The 24418-nt window shown below is 49.6% G+C and overlaps 1 long non-coding RNA gene across 4 annotated transcripts in view; it reads right to left on the bottom strand.

Annotated features, from left to right (window-relative positions):
• LOC102444722 (uncharacterized) overlaps positions 1 to 24418 on the bottom strand; it is a 121266-nt gene that overhangs the window by 65319 nt on the left and 31529 nt on the right. The window contains exons 7-9 of one of the 4 annotated variants that reach the window (XR_012903022.1): positions 14145 to 14289; positions 11605 to 11746; positions 8183 to 9168 (exon numbers count right to left, since the gene is read on the bottom strand). This is a non-coding gene — a long non-coding RNA (uncharacterized LOC102444722). Of the gene's footprint in view, positions 1 to 1660; positions 1774 to 8182; positions 9169 to 11604; positions 11747 to 12847; positions 13480 to 14144; positions 14290 to 24418 lie in introns of those variants that run through there. The other 3 variants (XR_012903020.1, XR_012903023.1, XR_012903021.1) reach the window with 3 other exon arrangements.

Below are 24418 nucleotides of genomic sequence, written 5' to 3'. Positions count from 1 at the left end.
GCTTACCATAGGTGGCTCCCGGCCTGTGGTGCAATGGGACTCTCAGCAAGGCAGGCTGCCTGCATGCCATAGTGGCCCCATACAGCTCACAGCAGCCCACTGATGCTGACAAGCTTCTCTCTGGACACCCCTTACAGTGGGCTCTGCACACTGTCCCCGCCCCCAGCCCCATTCTCACAGCTTCCATTGGCTGGCTTCCAGCCAATGGGAGGTACAGAGTTGGTGCTTGCAGGTGCAGGCAGTATGTGGAGACCCACTGCCCCCAGGGGGTGTGCAGACATATGCCTGTCAGCAACCTCCAGCTCAGCACTGCAGGAGTTGTATGGCTGGGGCTACAGCAGGCAGGAGGGTGCCTGAGCTCCCCGCTGGGCTGTGGGACATTTTCCTCTGGCCCTGACCTGGTGGCCCAGAAGAACAGGTTTGGCAGGTTGGAGCCAGCCCATTGGCTGTGTTTTGCTCACCCCTGTATTAGAGCAATGGCTCCCGACCTTTTTTATACCGGGGACCAGCAAGCCCATTCACAAATTTTTGGTGGGCCAGCAACATTTTATTTGCATATTTGCATATGCATTATAAATAAAATGTTATTGGTCTGCCAAAAGTTGGTGAATGGGTTTGCCAGTCCACGGTATAAAAAGCCATGGCCCTCAAAGCCCCCAATGCCAGCCCTAACCCCTGGAGCCCCTCACCCTTCCATTACCCCACACTGCCAGCCTCTTGCCCTCAGACTCCCCTAGTGCCAGCCCCCCAGCCCCAAATACCTCAGTGCCAGCCTCCTGTTTCCAGAGCCCCACTGCACCCAGTCCCTCCAAGTTCCCCCTCCCAGGCCAGCCCCCAATATTAGCCCTGTCCCCAGAGCCATCCCTGCCGCCCTAGCCCTCTCACTACTAGCTCCACCCCCCGAGCCTCCCAGTGCCAGCTCCCCATTCTGGATGTCACAGTGCCCCTCAGTGTCCGCTCCCCGCCTCCAGAGCTCCCCAGTATTAGCCCCACCCCTAGAGCCCCTCCGCCTTCCCCGCCCCCCTCACCTGGCCTTGCCACTGTCTCCCAGCCACCAGCTGAGTGCAGAGTGCTTCCCTGCGCAGCAGGAGGGCTGCACGGAACCCACAGCATGATGGGCCCCTGTGAGCGCTGCAGCAGCCGGACCCCGGTTGAGTGCAGCTGCAGCAACTGGCCGAGGCAGCCGCTGGAGCTGGAACCGGGGCCACGGTGAGGATGCCCCAATAGAGACAACCTCACTGCGGCCCTGGCTCCATCCTCAGCACACCCAGCTGCCCGCTGGGCCACTCACCCTGCTGCTGCGTGGGGAACCTCAGTGGGCGGGGCTCATTAGCAGCTGTGGGCGTGGCCTGGCAGTGTGCTGTGGCCAGCAGGCAGAGGTCCACAAACCAGTGGTTGGCAACTACGGTATAATTAGACGGTCAGGTATAGTCATCTTAGCTGCAAATCAATTGTTGTAATAAAGAACATGTAAACGTAAGACAATATTCCTTACTCTCTAAAAAGTACACAGGCTCCATCATTATTCCACTTGTCCAAGCAGAGCTGAGCAGGACATCAATCCAAGACAAGCTACTCTGGGTTAACTGTTGGTCTCCAAGACACACTTGTATTTCCCTTCCTTCCACCACAAATGGGAATAAGACTGGAAATCACAAACCTGCTATAATGTAGGGGCCATGTTGTTAGAGGCCCTGGCTTGACTGTATGAGTGGAGTGGTACAACTAGGGAACTCAAGGACTGCTTGGTCCTGCTCCATCCTGGAGATCAGACTGTTAAAAAAAGATAGGAAGTTCAAAACTGCTGCTGGGGTTATGCTGCACTATTGCACATGCAGCGAATTGATGTCCCCTGTAGATTTTTTTTTTCTCTGCAGAAAACATTCTGTGGGGGAGACACTGCAACTCCACTTTTCATCTGGCAGGAGCTGATGTGGTGCTAGAACAGAGGGCAGCTGGCTCACAGACCAAAACAACCACCCGCAGAGAGGGAGGGGACAGAGGCAGCTTTCCCTCTCAGAATATGGGGGGATGGACAGAGTGGGACACATGGGGTGCTGGGGGATAGACTGGTGGGAGAGGTGCTTGGCCGAACAGGAAAGGATAGTGACCAACCAGAGTCTGCACGAGAAAGGCCCCCCTCCACACACACACCTAACAATCCTTCCCCACCTCCCTCCCCCCCAAAAAACACTATTCCATAATTTTCCCACTCACATGCAACAACCCTCCAGTTTCACTCCCAGGGTCTTTCCCAGCAATTACTTCTCTGTCCTCAGCTCCTCCACTACCCCAACTCCCCTGAGCCTTTGCACTGCTTCTGTATTGCAGTTTAAATGAATTACTATTCATGGTTCTGTAATAATGTGACTGGTATGGAATCTATTTGTCAAAAAATCCATCTCCTCAATCTTTTTTGTTGTCTGCATTGTTACAGACAAACTAACTGACAGGCATTTTGAAGTAAATTACCAAAATAATTGAAACTGACATGATTATATTGTATTCTTTTGACAAAAAAATACGAATAATTTTGTAAAAATTTTAAAATATCATGCACAAAATTTTAATTTTTTTTGGTGCAGAATTTCCCCAGGAGTATAGGAAGAAGGCTGGGTCCATGCCCAAGAAGTCTGGAGTGCTATAGTATGGGGGGGGGGAACACTTCAACTTTAAATTTGGCAGTAGAGATGAAAAGGGTCTAACAGTATTGTTCCTATATGCTATTCCTGCTGAATACTAAAGCCCCTAGCCTAGGTGAATTCCTCTGGGAATTTTGTCTGAGTAAAACCTGCAGGATTTGGACTCTCAGCAGGGTTTCCATATACTGAAGTTCGAAGACTCAGCCTCATTATTTATTTAAATCTGTGCAATTTTCTCTGCTTGAGTTTCATGTGTCTATTTGTGCTATTGGATCATGGTTGTGAGAGATGGAAAAGCCCTATTATACCATTAAAGCTGGTTCCCTGAAGCGCAGCCTATATGCTTCCAATCAAATAGCAAACTGATACTGCCATTCATCACAGTCAGAAGCACCATGAACACCAAGCTAGTGCTTCTCTTAGCCCGCTTGCTTCCTGAGACATTACGAGTGCTCCATTTTCAGTCCCAGCTTGACAAAGCCCAGGCTGGGATAATTTGGTTGGGCTTGGTTCTGCTTTGGGCAGGGGGTTGAGCTCAGTGAGCTCCTGAGGTCTCTGCCAGCCCTAGGATTCTGTACTAGTATTTCTGCACTTCGTTTCTGGCTTGTTTTAAATGGATCCAGCTGGACTGTCCGCACTCCTTGATGATGGACACAATTCTCTTATTCCCCCCATTTCAATCTATATGACCAGCAAGCTTCTCCACAGCAACTCACAATCATCTGTGCTCCATTGGAAACACCTGAAAGAAGCCGGATTCCAGCACTTTCTGATGATCATGCTCTGTTATGGGGTATTACCTGGGCCAATTAAAAACAGAGGCATCCAAAGTCTCTTTGTCCCTTTTCAAAATCCTGGATCTGCCTTTAAGCATAGACAACATGGGGGGGGGGGGGGCATGTGCCCCAAACGCCGTGCATGGAAGGGGCAAGGGCTGGCCAGCAGCCAGTGGGGGGACTTATAAGGGAGGGAGTCTGGTGTCCGCAGCATGGGCATGCCCCCCCCACTGGCAGCAGCAGGAGGGGAAGCGGAGTAATGGCCCCAGCTTTCTGTGCTCCTCTGACCAATTTGCTTAGGGGAGGGGGCAGAGCTGCCCCTGCACTTGCCCATGGGAAGCGGAGCGATGCAGCCGGGAGAGCAAAGCGAGCTGGGGCAGCATTACTCCACTTGCACCACCACAGCTGGTGAATGCAGTGGAGGAGGGGGAGTCAAGCAGACCCCAGCGACTGGTGCCAGCTCCCAGCCCTGCTGGTCCCCTGGCCTGCATCGTTTTGGGGAGGGGAAAGAAGTAGGGCAGGAGCAGAGCAAGGGCAGGGAAGAGGCAGGGAGAGGCCAGTGCAGGGGCAAGGGCCCTTTCCCAGGCTGGGGGTGGGTGTCACGTGGTCAGTGCCCCCTCTTGCTGCCCGTCATCAGTCGCCTCTGCCCTTGAGTGCTATAAATCTCTCAGCATGGCTGAGTAACACAAACACCCATAAAAAGCCTAACGCCAAGGCATTTCAGGGAGTCATGTAGCAAGGGACAGAAAATCCACCACATCCTTGGTAAATTGTTCCAGTCACAGGTGGCTGCTGATGAGGGACACAGGAGGGCACCAGCCATGTGACTGCTCCCCCACGTGACTCCTCCCTGTGCCATCCCTAGCCCGGGGGAGGGCTGGGACAATCCCCCCCTCCTTGCTCCAGGCCCCACCCCCAATCCCCCCTTGTCCCCTTTCAGCTCTGCCCCCTCAACTTTTTTTCACCCTTGCTCCACCCACTCCCTGCCTCTTCCCCCCAAGTCCCGTCCCCTGATCGATGTGACCCGGGGGCTAGAGGGAGCCTGGCATTGGCAACAGGGGTTGCCCCCTCCCACACTCCTTGCAGGGAGAAGCAGAGCAACGTGACCCTAGCTCGCTCTGCTCTCCCGGGTCCCAGCCATGTCACTCTGCTTCCTACTGGTGAGAGTGGGGGTGGTCCAGCAATGCAGCTGGGAGCCAGGGGAGCAAAGTGAGCTAGGGCCGTGTCACTCTGTTTCTCCCCACCACTGCCAGTAAGGGGAGGGCCAACCCTCCTGCCACCAACCCCGCTAGTCCCCTGAGTTATCCAAAGGCTCTGGCCCTGCCAGCTGCTGGCCCCGTGCCCCTCTTGTCCACAGTGCTTGGGGGGCACATGGCCCCTTATGCTGCTCCACATGTTGCCTCTAGTTCCAATAGTCAGTTACTCTCGCCATCAAAAACTTACCTTATTTCCAACTTGAGTTTGTCCTGACTCAGTTTCCAGCCAGTGGGTGGTGGGACGCCACTCTGCTCCTACCTGAGATGAGATGCCTCTATGGCTGTGTCTAGACTGGCCAGTTTTTCCAGAAATTCAGCCACTTTTCTGGAAAAACTTGCCAGCTGTCTACACTGGCCGCTTGAATTTCCGCAAAAGCACTGACGATCTCATGTAAGATTGTCAGTGTTCTTGCGGAAATACTATGCTGCTCCCGTTCAGGCAAAAGTCCTTTGCCTGCAAAAAAACGTTTGCGCAAAAGGGCCAGTGTAAACAGCTCAGATTTGTTTTCCGCAAAAAAACCCCGATCGCGAAAATGGCGATCGGGGCTTTTCTGCGGAAAAGCGCATCTAGATTGGAACGGACGCTTTTCCGCAAAAAGTGCTTTTGTGGAAAAGCGCCCATGCCAATCTAGACGCTCTGTTCCAAAAATGCTTTTAACGGAAACCTTTTCCGTTAAAAGCATTTCCGGAAAATCATGCCAATCTAGACGTAGCCTATTTGTATATCCACGGTCTCAGTGAGCTCTCGTGGCCCCTGCATGGCACCAGGAGCTTATATTCAGCTGATTATTCACTCCCGTCCCCATATCTTTTTCAGAGTCACTAGTTCCCGAGACAGTCTCCCATCATGTACACACAGCCTGCAGTCCTAGTTCTTCGATGTACACATTTAGCTGTAGTAACACACATTGTTTGCTTGTGCCCAATTTACCAAGCGATCCAGACTGCTGGGATTGGAATAGCACTGTGCGGTTGTCCTGAGGAGACATACGACATTCTCACAACCGCCAGGCCTGAGCCTGCCACCAGTCTTCCCGGTAAGCCGTGGGCGTGGACCACCACCCAAGAGAGATTCAAATGCCATCCGGCTCGTTAGCAGAGCGCCCGCCGCCACCAGCATGTGTTTCTACTGGTGGTGTGTATCTGCCCAGGCCTCAGTGCGCATAATGGACATTCACACACAACTGAACTAAGGGAGAGGGGACTGGAGCCCTGTTTGTTGAGCATCTACTTCAGTCAACCCACACATTAAACACTAGTTTTATCCTGGGAAGGGAGGCCAGGAAGCTAGAGGGAGGTTGCTGTTGGCTCTGGTGTACTCCAGGTGCCAGGATAGGAAGGGCTTCCTTACAATAACCACTGCAGCATCTCAGAGGCAGGAGAGGAGAGGATCAGCCTCCAGGAATTTTGTAAGCTAGCGAGGACCTGGCTACTGTTACTGCTTCCAGACTGGCTGTGAGTAGGTAGGTGTGGACATGGGTTAGGGTAGGGCTGGGCTGGGCTGCCTTCCCTCCCTGTATCTCCTCATGTTCCCTTTCTCTCTGTGCAGGACAAGTGAGTATCAGAGCTGACGTTTCACAGCTAAGAGTGAGGGGATGGGAGCAAGTGAGTGGTGAAAAGGAGGTGTGACGAATGCAGACAGGACAGGGAGGGTGTGAAAGAAGGAGAGAGGGAACCATGGAAGGGAGAAAGAGGAGAGTGGATTGCACTCATAGGTAGAACTGGTTGAAAAAGCTACCAGGGGACCATTTTCCTTCAGAGAATAAAGTTCTGTCAAAGTCGAAACCCTGTGAAATCACGTTGACTTCGCTGACATTTTGTGTCAGCCAAAAACTGGAAAAAAGTTTCAAATGTTGAAACATCCTATTTTGAAGCTTCTGGAGCAAGGCATTTCAGTTTTTCATTTTAAGACCACTTTGTTTCTAAATTAGAATACAAAATAAAAACACGTAAAGGAAAAAGGGGAGGGGGGAGAAACCAAAGCAAAACATTTTGAAGGCCTCTAAACTAAATGGTTAGACCAATCAACCCCACACAGAATGTTCTGAATTGCTTTTTGCAGTGAATTTTTGAAGTTAATATGTTTTGTTCCTCATTGGCACAAGATAAATGGCAAAGTCTTGAAACCCTCCACGAAAGGAGATTCTTGGCCAGTGTTCCCTAAAAGCTGTGCACTTGAGTGGCCACCCTGGAGAGATTCAGGTGCTGCCCAGCTGATTAACAGAGCGCCCACAGACAGCAGCTTGTATTTCTACTGTGGTGCACATCCACACATGCCTCAGTGCACTCAGTGCACAATTTATTCTGCACGTGGATGGAAAGAAATTAGAGAGAACATTGTTCCCGGGCCTGGCACAATTCTCTCATGTTGAGCTCATCCCCATAAAGGAAGCACTCATCGGCACTTCCCTGCCTCCGGTCAGGGGACCCTGCATTTATCACAGTACTGGGGTAGCCTAGCCTGTAGGGGGGGATAAGCTCTTTTAGTGAGCAGTGCTAAACACTCAAATAAATATGAGGGCAGGAGCGAGAGGTCTGCAGACTCCACCCCAGCAGAGGCCTCTGTGCAGAGCGGGACTTTCCATTATGGCTATGCTCACGTGGCAACAGTGGGGTTCCCCCACCACCCCAGACTCTTCTGCTGGAGTGATATCAGCAAAAGCTTATCGGATAGTCAGTCAACTAGTCGACTAGTCGATTCTCCCCCCCCCCCCCCCGCCTCTATCGGATAAAGGCAGCAAAGGGAAGGGAGGGGGTACTTCAAAGGAGCAGCGCTGCACAGCTGAGCCCGGGCTCAGCTGTGCGGGGCTGCCCCTTTGAAACGTAAGGCAGTGTTCAAAGGGCAGCCCTGCACAGCTGATCCCCGGTTCAGCTGTATGGCGCTGCCCCTTTGAATGTTGCCTCAGCGGTTTAAAGGGGCAGCCCCGCACAGCTGAGCCAGGGCTCAGCTGTGTGGCACTACTCCTTTGGGCCCGGGATCAGCTGGGGACTCTCCAGCTGACCCCAGGTTCTGGGGAATTGCCGTGCGGAACTGGGGTCAGCTGGGGAGTCCCCAGTTGATCCTGGGTTCTGCTGAAATGCTGCAGGGAGCCTGGGATCGGCTGGGGAGTCTCCAGCTGACCCCGGCTCCGCGTGGCATTTCAAATCTGCAGTGCAGCCTGGAGCCCAGGGTCAGTGGGGGACTCTGAGTCTCCCACTGACCCCGGACTCCATACTGCGCTGTGGCTTTGAAATACACAAGAGCCCCCGCTAGGCACTCTTGTACATTTCAAAGCTGGCACTCACATGCAGCCCGGAGTCAGCAGGACTTCCCACTAGCCCCTGGCTGCATGTGGTGTTCCACATTCCTCCTTTGATATGTACACGAGCCTCAGTGGGGGCTCTTGTACATTTCAAAGGAGGAATGCGGAAGTGCCTATCGACTAGATGAGTAGTCGATGGAAATTCTATTGAGTACTCGACTAGTCAATTAACTGATATTTAACATCCTTAGTAGGAGCATCCTCCATGCACAGGTCCCTCCACTGAGGAGCTTGGTGCTCTATTCAGGGGGGTGAGGAGCAAGTCCTCCCCGCTCCTGGATGGGGCTCTCTCAACTGATGACACTCAACACTCAAGGAGGGAGAAAGGCCCCAGCCTGTGCAAAATGGAGTGGTGGCAGCATCCCTACCAGCATGCTCTTGTATGGACGGACCTGCTGTGCAGATGGGAGGGATGGGACAGATAACATGTATGCACGGTGGTGACACACGCGTAGACAGAGCTGTGGTACAGGGTGGGCATGTGAAGATATGCCCAGGACCCTCCCCCTCTTAAACCAGCCCTGAACTAGCCCAGGGCCCAGCAAGCCTATGATTAGAGCTACCCATTTGCCTCCCTCCTTAGCTCACCCTTAGGCTGCCTTTGAGGGCCACTGTCTCTGTAGGATCACTGTCCTCTTCAAGGATTCCACTATAATCACAGTGATTTGCCTAGTGGAATAACCCAGAATGACTTCTTATTCAGAGGAACATGGGAACAAGTATTGGGCAGAGCATACCCTTCAAACTGCTATTCCACGGCTGTTCCCCAGACAGAAGGTACAGTAACCTTTTCCTGTTTCATCCATCATTTATGAGTGTAGTTTTCTAGCCATCTGAGTGTGTTTGTGTCATATTGCATCAGGATACTGGGGGAGGAGGGAATCCTTTTCTAGACATCTCCTGTCAGTTGTATTTCAGTAGGGAAAACAATCCCAAGACCCCCCAGCTCTAGAGTTCGCCAAACCTCCAGGAGTCTGTTGTTAACCTGATTTGTCTAATGAAAGCATCAATTCTTAGCAGCGATAGCTGTCATTAAATCAATGAGACATGTAGCCTATTAATCTGATGTTTGACACGAACACTTGAGCGGTCTGTTAACAAGGTTTGCTAACACTGAGACCCGACAGTCTGGAAGTTCACCAGTGTAGTCTGTACAGAATGATACTTGACCTTCACAAGCCGCATTGTAGCCCTGCCAAATCAAAACAGTTGCATATCTTTCTGCTATAAAGGGACAAAGTAATCAGAAGTCTTTTAGTCATCTCTGTAATGAAAATCCCTTCACAGGTTTCTATCTTTGAAGGGGCATAGAAGAGAAAATGGAGTAAGTTATCTTAAGTATTCTTTATGGTGGCACACTTTTTTTGGGGGGGAGGGTTAATCCTGGGAAAAGCACATATGGTAAACAATACAGTGGTCACCTCTGGAAGCTCTCTCTTACATGGAGGGGTTGCGGGAGGGTGGTTAAGTACAGATGGCTGAAAAACAGAGTTTTGGGGGAAAAACAACTCCCCCCCACCCCGAAATTTCATCACAATTTTGAAATACAGGTTTGACCTTGCTGGTCCAGCCCCCCTTGGGACCTGATTGGTCCCAAATGAGGGGATTTGCCAAACCAGAGGAGGCCCCCCCCACTCCTGCTGCCCCAGCTCCCTGGGGCTCTCTAGATGCCGCCGGCCCTGCTGCTGCCGGGGCCTGAGCACCAAACCTGGAGCTTTGCAGCCAGGGCAGTGCTCCGCAGCCATCTGGCTCTGCAACCGGGGCCAGAGCTGCGCAACCAGGGCTGTGGCAGAAGACCGGGGGCAGAGCTCCCTAGCTGCCACTGGGCCAGAATTCCCCGCTGTGTCTGAGTGCTCCCACACACACATTGGGCTCCCGGCTGAGGTGCTGGTGCCCCCTATGGCACTCCTGCCCTGCCGCCAGACTCCCTGTTCCTGAGTTCTGTGATCCAGGAAGATCCTTGGTCGTGCTGGAACATGGATGTTGCTGAATCAGGAAGTCCCGGTTAAGGGAGGTACAACCTGTACAAAATCATTTCTACTGACTATGTAGCTGACCAAAACCCAGCAAAAACAACTGTAAAAATGTTGAAAGGAAAAAACCTACCTTTTTACTGAAATGTTGACTCCATTTTTTCATTTTGACCAGATCTGCTGTGAATCCATAGTTCAGAGCAAAGAAATAATTCACTGTACCCATCCTGCATCATTTCCCCGGTCACTCAAATCATACAAGGAAATACGTTTCTGTAATGCCTAGGAATTTGTCCCTCCCTAAGGGAACACTTTTTCTGTACTTTCAACCTACCACTAGCAATCCTCAATTTAGTCAATACTAATATCTCCTAAAAGTGAGTCATTCATTGCACCTCCAACCAGCTTTCTTGACTTCAGGACCTGTGAAATTCACAACCTTGGGTTCCCTGATTTCTGGGGAGTCCAGACGGGTTAACATCTGTGAGGATGGGGAGTGGACACCTATACACTAGGGCTGTGTCTAGACTGGCCATATTTTCCGGAAAATCAGCCGCTTTTCCGGAAAAACTTGCCAGCTGTCTACACTGGCCGCTTGAATTTCCGCAAAAGCACTGACTTCCTACTGTAAGAAATCAGTGCTTTTTGCGGAAATACTATGCTGCTCCCGTTTGGGAAAAAGTCCCTTTTGTGCAAAACTTTTGTGCAAAAGGGCCAGTGTAGACAGCTCAGATTTGTTTTCCGCAAAAAAGCCCTGATCGCGAAAATGGCGATCGGGGCTTTTTTGCGGAAAAGCGCGTCTAGATTGGCATGGACGCTTTTCCGCAAAAAGTGCTTTTGCGGAAAAGTGTCTGTGCCAATCTAGATGCTCTTTTCCGCAAATTCTTTTAACAGAAAACTTTTCCGTTAAAAGCATTTCCGGAAAATCATGCCAGTCTAGACGTAGCCTAGGTCTGTTGAGCTGGTTTCCTATGCAGCAGCCAAAGAAGCGTCTATCTCCAAGGAGAAGCATCTCAATAGCAAGAGGAAGGCTGGGGCAGCAGACTAAGCCATGGACTTAGTGCAGGGGTAGGGAACCCAGCCCCCAGTTTGCTTGTATCCCGCCCCCGAGGCTTAGGATTCTCCCTGCCCTCCCCCACAATTGGGGAGCCCACACTGGTGCTCCAGCCTCCCCCTCTCACAGCTTCCCCTATAGGGCAGGAGTGCCAGTGCCGGATCCCCACTGTTGTGGGAGGAGCCCGGAGCCTTGTGGGCCAGAGTCTGGAAAGCCAGAGCTGGATCCGATCCACGGGCTCTGCCTGGTGGGGGCGGAAGTGACTCCACATGCTGCCACTTCCCTTCCCCTTGGCTGGTGCAGTAAAGCGCTGCCTGGCGGCTTTTCCCCCACAAAATCTACTAGCCCAGGCACCCCTAGGCTCTGCTGTGCGAGGGGAATGTGAAGAGTGTCTTTCTGCCTCTCAGTCAGGGGCCACGTCAATGAGGGGTTTGGGTTTGTTTGTTTTTGCTTCTGATTTTTGTGCAGCCCCCAAGTGATTTTTCCATGGGTCAGTGGTCTCTGACCCAAAAAAGGTTCCCCACCCCTGACTGCGAGCAAAAGACATCTGTGTTTTTTTCTGGACTCATTCTGTGTCCCTAAAGAAGTGATTTAAATTTACCGCCTCAGACTCTGATCCTGCAAAGACCTATCCAAATTTAAACAGACACGTTTTCAGTAGTCCCCCTGAAGTCAATGGGACTCTTCACTGTGTGCAAACACGGGCATCTGGCTTTGCACAGCTGGGGCCTTCGGATTCGCAGCTGCAACATGAGAATGATAAAACAATGGCTTATATTTGCAGTGGACTACAATTACAGTAAAACTCCAATAGTCCGGCATCCAATAGTCCGGCACTCCTGATAGTCCGGCATCAAAATGGCAAGAACCTAGTGAGTGAGCTTCGGCAAAAAAATGAGTCACAAGGTAACAGCGGCAGCAGCTGAACTGAGCGAAAAGGGTAAAAAAGGGTTAAAAAAACTAAAACATTACAGTATACTGTATACAGTATGTACAATAAAAGGGTTAAGAACACTTTATATACAGTATATAACGTATACAGTATATATATAACCAGCTAATAGTACCTCCTGATAGTCCGTCATATTTGATAATCCGGCACCACCTAGGTCCCATAGGTTCCGGATTATAGGAAGTCTACTATACTAAGAACTTTGCGTGTGTCTATTTAAAGATGCACAGTCAGAAATATGGAGAGGACAGCAGAGAGGCAGTATAACGGGTATGAGGATGGGGGCAGAGCGAAAAGAATACCTGGAGCACAGGACACAGCAAACACAAGATAAGGAGCACTGTTCAAGTGACAATATGACAAGGGGGCTATGTCTACACTGGCCCCTTCTTCGGAAGGGGCATGCTAATTTTGAAAGTGGGAATAGGGAAATCCGCGGGGGATTTAAATATCCCCCGCGGGATTTAAATAAACATGGCCGCCGCTTTTTTTCCGGCTTTGGGAAAAGCCGGAAAAAAGCGTCTAGACTGGCCTGATCCTCCGGAATAAAGCCCTATTCCGGAGGATCTCTTATTCCTACTTCAAAGTAGGAGATTCCTTCAAAGTAGGAATAAGAGATCCTCCGGAAAAGGGCTTTATTCCGGAGGATCGGGCCAGTCTAGATGCTTTTTTCCGGCTTTTCCCAAAGCCGGAAAAAAGCGGCAGACATGTTTATTTAAATCCCGCGGGGGATATTTAAATCCCCCGTGGATTTCCCTATTCCCACTTTCAAAATTAGCATGCCCCTTCCGAAGAAGGGGCCAGTGTAGACGTAGCCGGGGAGAGACAGCAGGGTTGGTGATGGAAGGGAAGACAATAAGAAAGGAGAGCTCTAAAACAAGAGTGAGAAGAGGAGAAAGGAAACAGAAAAGACCAATAATGATGTGGCGATGGACAGAATGGGGAGAATATGGACACGGAGAAAATGGACAAGGGAATAAGTAAGGACAGATGCTCACAGCTTTGCAGTTAGTGAATGTGATTTAGGTTAGGGATGTAAAATCCTGGTTAATCAGTTAACCAGTTAAACTTTACACCAACCTAACGTTTAACCAGTTATCTGACTAAGCAGGATCTCACTGCTCCAGCCTCCCAGCCTATGGGGCTCCTGCTCCCAGCCCCTGCTGGTTGCCATTTGGGAGCAGGAGAAGATTCTGGACATTTTGATAAAAAAATCAAAAGCCAAAATATTGCAGCTGAAATCCTAACTATTTGAGTCAGAAATGCTGCCTCGTGTTCCTGTCTTCTCCATGGAACAGAATACTCCCTGGTCAGAATACTTGTCTCATGATGTTTCTTGATCTCATCTCCCCTGCTGGAGCTGGTGTGGCACGGAGTATAGGCCATGGTACTTCATGGCAGATAGTCCGGCTGGGGACTCTTGCCCCTGGACAATGGGGACATGAGAAAACGGATCTGCAGTTCTCATGAGGCACCCCAGCAGAATATGTGAATCAAAATATTACAGTTTTCCAGCAGCCAGTTCTGTTAATGAAAAATTGATTTTTTAAAACAGAAAGACATCTTTTGAAAGACAGTTCATTTAGCCAGAAAAATTCAATTTTCCATTGAAACACAGTTTTGACTGAAAAATCTTCAATCAGCTTGATTTGTAACCCTATAGATTGGACAGAAAGGAGTAGGAGTGTGTATGTTATGTTAGGACTGGTGGCTATTCTGAATATTAAATAACTAGAGTACATACGAAATAATCTAGCCCTTATCTCCCCGAGACTTAGTAGCCTATCGGGCCATGGTTCTATCAAGGGATTTGTCCTTTGAAAAATAATTCTTTGAACCATGTAAACTGTGATCATGAAGGTCTGGGCTCGAGTCAGAAGACCAGACTGGTGATAACCAACTGATCCAGCATTTTAAAGCATGGATTCAAATAAGTTGGGAATACCCCAAGCAATCATCTACTTATTTATAAAGCCTTCACCACCATGGTAGTAGCTGAATCCCATCCAAATACGTGAACAGAGAAATAACAACCCCCTCTCTCTGTGTCCCTTCCCAGCCTGGAGGAGTAATAGCTTGATTAGTCTATAGGTCTGCATGTGTAGGTGTAAACCATTGAGGAAGAGCTCCGTCAAAGAAATGACTTTTGCAGTTAGTTCTGAAAGCAAAGAGCATACAGTCATTCTTACCTGAGGTAGGGGCAAGCTCCACAGTTTAGGTCCAGCTTCCATGTTCATTCTGTATTCGGTGCTCACAAGCCGCAGCCTGACGGACAGTGTCATTGTTCAGGAGAATTGTTGTTTACTGACTGTCCCCCAGGTCCAAAGGCAAGGCCTGTGCAAAAAGGTGTGGTGAGGTTAGAGGTGAGGCCGTAAGTCAGATAAGTGAGACACGTAAGGAGAGTGAAATATCTTTCCCAAACCCATCCTAAAATACTGAGGTTGGATCTACCAGACCTGCTATCACTTGTGAGCTAAATCATATTTGAAACCCAATCGTCAGAGGTTAAAGGTCAGTGTATTAATCCACTGTATTAATTAAAATTTATTAATTTAACTTGAATAGCATAAATGGTTAGTTAGCTCCCAGGTTGTGTGTATGAGGAAAGTAGTCTGAAACAACATGGCTCTATAAAGTAAAATATCGTCAGCAAAACCCACGTATCGAAAAACAATACACCTCTGTTGGATACCAGCCCTTCATAAGATACTGCTCCCTTATTTGGGGTGTGGGTGGCATATAGTTGCCTCTTTCTCCTTGTCCTCTTGCTTTTCTGTTATGGTGAACAATTAAATAAATGAATTACAAACACAACCTGTCATGTTACCCTACCTTTATACATGTTGGTCCAGATATTTAAATGCTATTATCCTCCTCTTCCCCCCCATTCCCTCAGTTAGCAGCACAGAAGAGGGAGGCCAAGCATTAATTTGTTTGCTTTTTGCAACAAATCACACTCCAATATTAACTCTTACTTGTCTTCCTCACCACGTACTATGTATTCTCTGATGTTAGCTCTCAGACCTTCCCCTCCACCACCATTCTGCTATGCTGCTCGGTAGGTGTGACAAGTCATTCCAGGGCCATGCATTAACCCTCCACCCCACCCCCCCAAACAACATCCAGCCAGAAGAGGGCTCCATAATGCCCTGGTTAGAAGGGTTAAACATAATCTGAGATGGACCAGAGGTTGCATGTGAACAGAAGCAGCAGGTCAGAAGCCAGCTGTGGAGAAGACAGGCACCTTACGAGCTGCGTCCGGACTAGGAACTAGTAGCCTTGAGAGTAGGTGTTGGATGGCCTGCAAACGAGACAGACACACTACCTTTGGCAGGGGTTGCAGAAAAGAATCCAGGCCAGTAGCTCGTGGAGGGATTTAACACTTCTGGCTGGCTTGTGGGGCTGTCAGGAACTGTGTGTTCTCGCTTTACTGCAACTGTCAGGGACGTTGTGCCTGAGTGATTGTTACTGTGGACTTGTAGCAGCCCTAGTACAGCAATCCTTTGTCATTCCCTGGGCAGGGCATGTTTACAGGAACCCGCAAGGTCCAATTCCTGAGGAGTCTAGTGCAGGGATGGAGAACCTATGGCCCGGAGCCCAGATGTGGTCCCCTGCTTGACTGGATCTAGCTCCCAAGGCTCAAGGCTTCCCCTCCGCCCACAACATTGGGGAGCCTGTGCGGGTGCTCCAGCCCCTCCTCCCCATCCCATTGGAGGGCTGGAGCGCTCTGGTGTGCGAGGAGAATGTGGGGAGTGAGAAGGAGAAAGACAGTCGGGGGCCTCATCAGTGAGGGGGTTTGTTTGTTTGTTTTTTGTTTCTCACTTGTGTGCAGCTGTTCCTGACCCAAAGAAGGTAGGGTTACCAGGTAGTTTCAGAAAAAATACCGGACACACTTGACTGGGGAGGGGGGGGGGGAGCGAAGGGACTGGCCGGCTGGCCGGGAGGAGTGAGGGGGGGATGGGAAGCAGGGCTGGCGGAGGAGGGGGTCAGGAGCAGTGGGGCTGGCCGGGAAAGATCGGGGCGGTCGGGGGGAGTGGGGCTGGCTGGGGAAGGAGTCGGGGCGGGGGGGAGAGAATCGGCTGGCAGGGAGCAGGACTGACCTGGGCACATACAGATCCCAGGGCTCTGCCCATCCCACGCATGGTCCTGACGAAGCACGAGCGAGTCCGGCTACGGCTCCACAACACGCATGAACAGCGCTCAGGAGCATGGACAGGGCTTCTCCTCCTCCCCAAGGAGTCACTCCTACGTCAGACGCAACCAGAGGCTCCCAGCGCCGATCGCACCCTGCCTCCCAGCCATTCATCCTACCCCCGCCAGGCTTCCATCAGGCATCCAGCCAGAAAACCAGAATTTTCTTTACCGGACAGAGGGCGCAAAAACTGGCCTGTCCGGTTGAATACCGGACACCTGGCAACCCTAAAAGAAGGTTCTCCAACCTTGGTCTAGACTCTAGCACATGGAGCACCTACATCATTTGCCTCTGAAGACACAGTGCACCCAGATCTCTTCCTGACACCTAGGTCCTGGTGCACCACAGTACTGACCATGACACCTTGCAATGGGGTCAGTTACAAGATGCTCCAGTATCTCAATTCTCCGACAATTTTAGGGTATTATTAAAAGTTATGTGGTGGAGTTCTTACAGCCTTGGAAAGGCCATGCCAGGAAATGCTCTCTCATTCCCTTGCAGCAAGACCCCAACACTGGGGCATTCTGCCTCGGTTTCTCCCCTCAGGCTCTTGAGCAGCAGACTTCACACACTCCATGTTTCATTAATACCCTTGTTCCAGGTCATTTATTAAGACAAAGAGAAGCCTTTGAAATCACATCATCAGCGTCCAAACCTGACTAGAAATCACACAGAGGGTCGTCTGCTCCCCCCAAGGCTCTTCTTCCATACTGACTCCAACAATGGTCTCCCCATGTCCTTGCTAAACATTAAAAAGTCAATATGGCCCCTTTCCTCGGCACCCCCGCACTGTTAGCTCCTGCTCTGAACAGCTTTCCCCCCTACTTCCCAGGGCTTCTTCGTTGGCAGCCCCAATTCCCCAGCAGGTATTTGCATTCACTCCCACTCCCACTCCCACTCCCACTCCCAAGGCACTTCTTGATGCTTTTTCTCTCCCTCCCCTACCATAGCACAGCCCTGGTTTTTATAGGGAATACCTGTCCCCACTCCTCTCCTCAGCTGTATCTAATTAATGAACAAGGCAGCCAGCCCCAGGCCTCTAGCCCTTAAAAGGGCAGGCCACACAGCTAAAGTGTTTATTTTAATTATTATTGATGTCTAAATTAAATCTATAGATATTAACTCTCACACCTTCCCCTCCTCCACCATGCTACTTCATTACTTGATCATTTTAAAAATGAGTAGTCCTGTGGCACCAAAGAGACTAACGAAAGTAAATATATATGTATAGTGTCATGAGCTTTCATGGGCAAAACCTAATTCTAAGATTGCTCATATCTGGAGTTCAACATATTCTGATAAATCACTCCTGGACAGTCTGCAAAAAGCATACCATGGCAGCCCAGGACATATACTGTCAGCATTTCCTTTTTTTCCTAAGCAATATAAGTAAACTGCATATGAGCAAAGCTGTTGGACTGGTATAGCGATTCATCTTGTCTGATTTGCTTGCTGCTGCTCGGTATCCTGCCCCTCTATCAATCTTTCTTTGGGACTATAACAATTCCCCTGTGGCAAAGATGTTCACAGAAATAGCTCATCCACCCCCAAAACAGGAGTTTGTACCATCTCGGCAAAAGAAGAACATCTGGGAGCAGTAGCAGCATTAACACACCAGCGTGAGCCTTGAGAAGTCAAGCTAGCTACAAAAGTTTGACATTCTATCCAGTAGGGGGCAGCAGCACACACTGCTAGGCTACTGCACCCACGAGAATGGGATATCTACACACTGAAGGGAGGTGGCTGTCAATAGGGTTTATTTCTTAGGTTAGGTCTACACTACAGGTGGCCCCCGACTTGCAACGCGTCGGTTCCTGGGGAAGCGTTGCAAGTCGGGGGGGGGGGGCATCGTAACTCGAATCCTCATTTACGATAGGCATCATGCACCGTTGTAAATGCAGGACAAGGATGTAAGTCAGGGGGGTTCGGCCTCTTCCACACTTACAAAAATGGTTGTAAGTGCGAGAGAGGGGAGGTGTCGCAACTCGGGTGGTCGCATCTTAGGGGTTTCCTGTATAGGCTTTTTCCAATTGCTTTTCTGAAAGAGGCTTTTCTGTCATTTGGCCCCGTATAGACAGGGCCAAATGGTGGAAAAGCCTCCTCTTTTGGAGGAGCCCTTATTCCTTGTAGAACAAGGTATACAGGGCTCCCTGAAAAAGCACGTTTGCTCTTCTGGAAAAAAAAATGGAAGAGCAAACGTGTTCCCTGGACATGGCAGAGTCTAGACGTACCCTTAGTTTTTACCAAAAGTGATTTGTGCATGTCTGATCTTTTCAGTGGTTTTCCCTTCTCTCAGAAGCATGGCAGTCCCTGCAGTCATGGGCCAGTGGTAGGTGTTGAGGCTTTTGAACAGTGCTTCCTATAGCCACGAGGAATTCTGAAATGAGAAGGAAATCAGTTTTCCCCCATGTATCCCCCTGCTGCCCCTGAAGAACAATCAGCATCTGTCCTGCATGGTTCTGTCTGCTGCATTGGGGCACTGGAGTTCCTTTGTGTATTGTGGATAAAAAAAGGAACGGGAAATTGAAAACAAAACCCAGCAATGAAACTCCACCCACCATTTAAATAATGTTCAAAATGCCCACAGTGAACACACCCAGACAATGACTGTCACAGGTTTTCACTTCTTTATTATCTTGCTAAGCATATACACAACCACATTGCCCTCAGGTGGCAAAGTTTGTAAAAGCAACATCAGGCTGTGTTATATTGCAGGTCATAGAATAGGGGTGGGGAACCTTTATGGGTCAGGGGACACTGACCCCACTGAAAAATCAGTCGGGGGCTGCACACAAGTGAGAAGCCAAAAAAACCACACACAAACCCTCACCGGTGTGGCCCCCGACCGAGGAGAAAGACACTCCTCACATTCCCCTTGCACGCCAGAGCATGGGGGACCCAGCCTAGTAAATTTTGTGTGTGCCAGTCCCATGGGGGAATGGTGGGGGCAGGGGGACTAGAGTGCCAGAACAGGATCCCCAGTGCTGGGAACCCCAAGCCTCAAGGGCCAGATCCAGGCAAGCCAGGGGCTACATTCGGTCCCTGGGCCTTAGGTTCTCCACACCTGTCGTAGAGAGACAAGGTGGATGGACCAGCTTTGTTGTGAGACACAAGCTTTTGACCTTACACAGAGCTTTTCTTCATCTCTGTAAGCTTACAAGCTTGCCTCTGTCACCCACAGAAGATGGCCCAGTACCAATTTTAAATATTACCTCCACAATGACCAGGTGATGGGGACAAGCAGAGTCCTACAAGGCACAGTGATATTCTGGCTTGAAGCGGGTAGTGGAGTGTCCATGCTGCACTCATGTAGATTTATATTCACGCTGTCTGGGTGCTCGGGGCTTCCTAAACAAATGTGCTGTCTCGGTCATACACAAAATTGTGGCCATGCCAAGCCATTAATAACACTGCAGTCTGCAGAGGAACCGCAGGGGGCAGGAACCACAAGGATCTTTCTTTCGCTAGGAAACACCGCAGGGGCGGAAGATGGGATCTTAGGCCACGTTTCCAGGCTCTGTGCTGCCTGCTCTTGCTGGTGCTGCTTCTCCTCTCACCACTGACCCAGTCCACGTCTGAAAAGCCCCCTTCAGGGCTGGATTACCCAATAGGCAGACTAAGCACGTGCTTAGAGCACCAGCAAAGCAGGGGCACCAAAAAAAAAAAAAAAAAAAGAGATTTTACGGTATAGTGTTGTTTTTATTTTGAATTACAATGGAGGGGGGACCATAATCTTTTCAGTGCTTAGGGCCTCGAAAGGTCTTAATCTGGCCCTGCCCCTGCTACACACAAGGGCTCTCCCCCATCATCTTTAGGCTTTTAGGGCTGACAGAAAGTAAAGGGGAGATTCTCTACCAACAAATATCTCTAGTCCAGGCTGTTCCAGCAAAATCTGGAGTGACGGAGGGGAGAAAAAGGCCAAGAATAAAGCCTAGCCACCAAGGGTGTGTCTAAACTACATGGCTCCGTCAATGGAGCCATGTAGATTTGTGTGTTCGGCAAAGGGAAATGAAGCCGCGATTTAAATAATCGTGGCTTCATTTAAATTTAAATGGCTGCCGCGCTGAGCTGACAAACAGCTGATCAGCTGTTTGTTGGCTCAGCGTGCTAGTCTGGACACTCCCGCGCCGACCTGAAAGCCCTTTATCGACCTCCCCATTATGCCTCGCAGGATGAGGTTCACTGGGGAGGTCGATAAAGGGCTTTCATGTCGGCGCAGGAGTGTCCAGACTAGCGCGCTGAGCTGACAAACAGCTGATCAGCTGTTTGTCGGCTCAGTGCAGCAGCCATTTAAATTTAAATGAAGCCGCGATTATTTAAATAGTGGCTTCATTTCCCTTTGCCGAACAAACAAATCTACATGGCTCCGTCGACGGAGCCATGTAGGTTAGATATACCCCAAGTTACGGGTACCAGCACAACTTGCTCTGGCAACGTGTTCCTGCAGTAGACAAAGTTGCACAGCAGACCCGCCGACAGGGGATGGAGAGGACGGAAGCAAGGGGGCAAATGCCCCAGGACCTGGCCACTCCAGACAGCTTTCAGGGCTGTGTGGGGAGGGTAGGGGTGCCACACTGTGCACTCAGTGAGGCCATGAATGCTGGGAGGGGGGAGGGTGCACCGTGGGCCTGCAGCACTGGGGGCTGGCTGGCCTGATCTAGCCTAGCCACAGAGCCCACTCCCCCATACACCTTGCCTTGGAGCCTGAAGAGGCTGTGGGCTCCCCTGTTGCACAATCGATTTAATGTGAGGAGCCAAAAACAAAACAAAACACAAACAAGAAAAACACCCACCTACCCCTCACTCGTGACCTCAACCCCTGGGTAAGCCACAGTGAGAACCATGGCTCCTCAAAGAAAGCCCGGAAGAGAGAAGGATTTCCAAGGTGTCTGGGTTTTTGTAGGTTTAATGATGTCTAGGGTTTCTAAGTCATTAATCCTACATGAATATTACAAGGGCATAATCCAGGCTTCTTGAATGAATCTGGTGGAGTTTTGTTCTTAAAACAGACAATGAATGAGGCTAAGTAGGGATTAGGGGAGGCACAGCAAATGCTGGGCCTGTCTCATAGGAGCAGAATTATTTGTATGTGAATTTAAAGAAAACAGGTTTCTAAAAGTGTTCATTGACAATTAAGAGGTTTTTCGAAGGCGAACACCAAGTAAAAGCGAAACAATCCAGGAAGCCATGGGATACATCAGCAGCAGCTTTCTCAAAGCGGCCAATTGAGTACATGGGAGAGTTAAAGAGCCAGAAGGACTGAGGAAAAAATGCATGAGCTGAGTTAGGAGAGTGATGCCAGTATCCCCGGAAAAGTGGACGGGTTTGATGCACATGGGAAAAGGAGGCCCTGTCTACACTGGTGGCAGCATCCCCCAGTGAAAGACAGGCTGTGGGGTGTAGCTACATGTGGCAGTGAAAGGCTTTGTCAGGGGAGAGGCTCTGGCAGTGGGGAAAACTCAGGCAGCAGGGAGCTGTTGGAGATTTTTCCAGCTGTCACCAGATGCTAACGCCTGTATCCTCTGCCAGAATCTTTCACTGTGGCCTTTCCCCAACCCTGGGAGCTGCCACCACCTTTCCTCACTGCCTCTGCCTGCTACAGCCTTACACTGCCAGGCTGTGTCTACATTGGCAAGATTTTGCGAAAAAGTGGCTGCTTTTGCGCAAAATCTTGCCACCTGTCTAGACTGGCCGTGAGTATTTGCGCAAGAACACTGACGTTCTAATGTACGAAATCAGGGCTTCTTGCGCAAATACTCTGACGCTCCCACTCAGGGATAAGCCCTCTTGCGCAAGTATTCTTGCGCAAGAGGCCAGTGTAGACGGACAACGTTAATTTCTTGTGCAAGAAAGCCCGATGGCTAAAATGGTCATCGGCGCTTTCTTGCGCAAGAGAGCGTCTACACTGGCACGGATGCTTTTGCGCAAAAGCACATCTGTTGCGCAAAAGCACATGCCAGTGTAGACGCTCTCTTGCTCAAATACTTTTAATGGAAAAACTCTTCCATTAAAAGTATTTGCGCAAAATCATGCCAGTGTAGCCATAGCCCCAGAGTCTTTCCCATTGTGGGAAAAGGCTCTGGCAGCGGGACGTTACATTGCCTGGGTGCGTACAGAGCTGCGTAGGGCACATATGCTAACATTCCAGCCTGTCTCTACTCATCTAAGCAGTTCCTCCCTCTCGACACTGCTATTTCTACCCATGCTAGGGTGAGCGTGTTGCGTATGTACCCTACATGCTGTTGTAAGAGTAGATACTGTAAGTGTAAATAATTAGCTTGAATTTTACTGAGAGAATAGGGATAGTATATTGACCATGGAGAGTACATTTAGTTTGAAAAGACTTTGTTTTTTTCCTGGAGGTAAAAAATATGTGGGGTTGAGGAGTTTATGTTTTATAAGGCCGGACACCAAGTAAGGACTGCCCAAGCAAGAGCAAGCTAAAAGATGCTTTATGGTTTATGGGTGGTCATGTCCCGTGAATCATCTTCTATAATCTTGATGTTAACTCAACACATCTACCCAAATCTGCCCTTTCTTACTCAAGTGCTTACGTAACACTGACAGGCAGAGCCTACCTCTGGAACTTAGTGCATCAGTCTCTACAGCTTGAGCTAAAAGCCAGCTGGCTCTGAGCTAAGGCTGTAGAGCAAACTCATTCTTTCTCTCTACAAGTGGTCTAAGTGCCAGTACATGGGACAGTGAACCGCACCCAGCAGGTGTGTGAGTTACTCTTACAGGAGATGCATTCGCAAAAGTGAAAACATAACTGGGCTTTTTGGCTGGGATGCTGTAGTAAGATTTGCTGAGCATTTGGCAAGGGGTGTGGATTTGCTTAATCTTCAGTTTTAAGCAGCATCCATCAGAGATGGGGAGTTGAAAGTTACCATGCCAACAGAGAATGTCAGGCCTGAAAATAGTCCAGCTTGATCCTGTATGTGTGTGTGTGTGTGTGTGTGTGTGTGCGCGTACGTCCTTGTGTAGAAACAGGTGATAAGCAAACGAGTAGGACTAGTTTACTGACAGGGATAGTATTCTCATTTCCTTGAAAAGAAATTCTGGCCCAATATTTGGCAATCTGAAAGCCTTCCCACCTATTCAGAGCTATTCATCAGTATTAAATCATATTGATGCTGATGAGTTGGCTTGAAAACAAAGTTAATTCCATTGTGAGCTGGAAGGATGGATTTACATACCAGCATTAGGCACAGGGATAGGCAGTCCTTTAGCATTGGTGCTGGAGCAGTTTAGCTCATAGCCTTGATTTGTGCATCTTGCACCTGGTTAAATCACTCACAGCTGTGTAAAGAGAGTGTGTAAAACCCCACCCAAAGTTTGAGAGCTGAGTTCAAATTTGGAGAGCCAGGTGTTTAGGGTCTGGCTATACTGCAGCTGGGAGCATGCTTTCCAGCCCATGCAGACAGACATGAACTAGGCCTGCTCAAGCTCACAGGCTAAAAATAGCAGGGTGATCACTGCAGTACAGGCAGCCGCACAGGCTAGCTACCTGAACACAGACCTAAGGGGTTGAACAGGCTTATCTATGGGTGGTCACCACTGCAGTAGCCTCTGTGCTCATTTTAATGCCGGGTAGACAAATATTGAGCACAGCCTGTGCCACAGTTCTGTGTCTTACACCACAGCTAGACCCTTGACATGTAGCCATATTTCCATTCAGAAATTCTAAAGAACTATCCATTCCAATTTTTTGTTGTGCACTGTGCCACCTCGGAGCAGAAGTGATGGCACAGTCCACTTGTGACCCCCACCCTCCGCCCTTTTCACCTTTGTCTTTTTTTTCCATCCTTCTGCAGTTCCAAACACAATGCCTCCTGTCCCTTTGGCATATTCATGCCTTCTTTTTCTCTCTGTTGGTTTTTCTTTTGCAGTTAATTTTAAAAGGGCACATGTGGCATTCCAGTGAGATTATATCCTGTCCTCACAGAGAATCATCTACGCTGCAGGGATTAATTTAAAATAAGCTAGGCAAATTGAGCTACGTCAATTGCGTATCTTATTTCGAAATAGGGAGCATCTACACAGCACTTATTTCAAAATAGAACACTCTTCCTCCGACTTCCCTTACTCCTCGTACAATGAGGGTTACAGGAGTCGGAGTAAGAAGTCCTCCAGTTTGACAGTATTTTGACACTATGACACTATTCGAAATACCTACCTCCCGGTTAACACAGATTAAGTTATTTTGGAATAGCGCTAGTTATTGCGAAATAGTGTTGTGGTGTAGATGTACCCAGATGCAAGTACACACAT

The sequence above is a fragment of the Pelodiscus sinensis genome, chromosome 3 (genome assembly GCF_049634645.1).
Source record: "Pelodiscus sinensis isolate JC-2024 chromosome 3, ASM4963464v1, whole genome shotgun sequence".
NCBI classification, from domain to species: Eukaryota; Metazoa; Chordata; order Testudines; family Trionychidae; genus Pelodiscus; species Pelodiscus sinensis.
The sequence above is the reverse complement of the archived record's forward strand: the minus strand, read 5'-3'. Positions and strand labels throughout refer to the sequence as shown.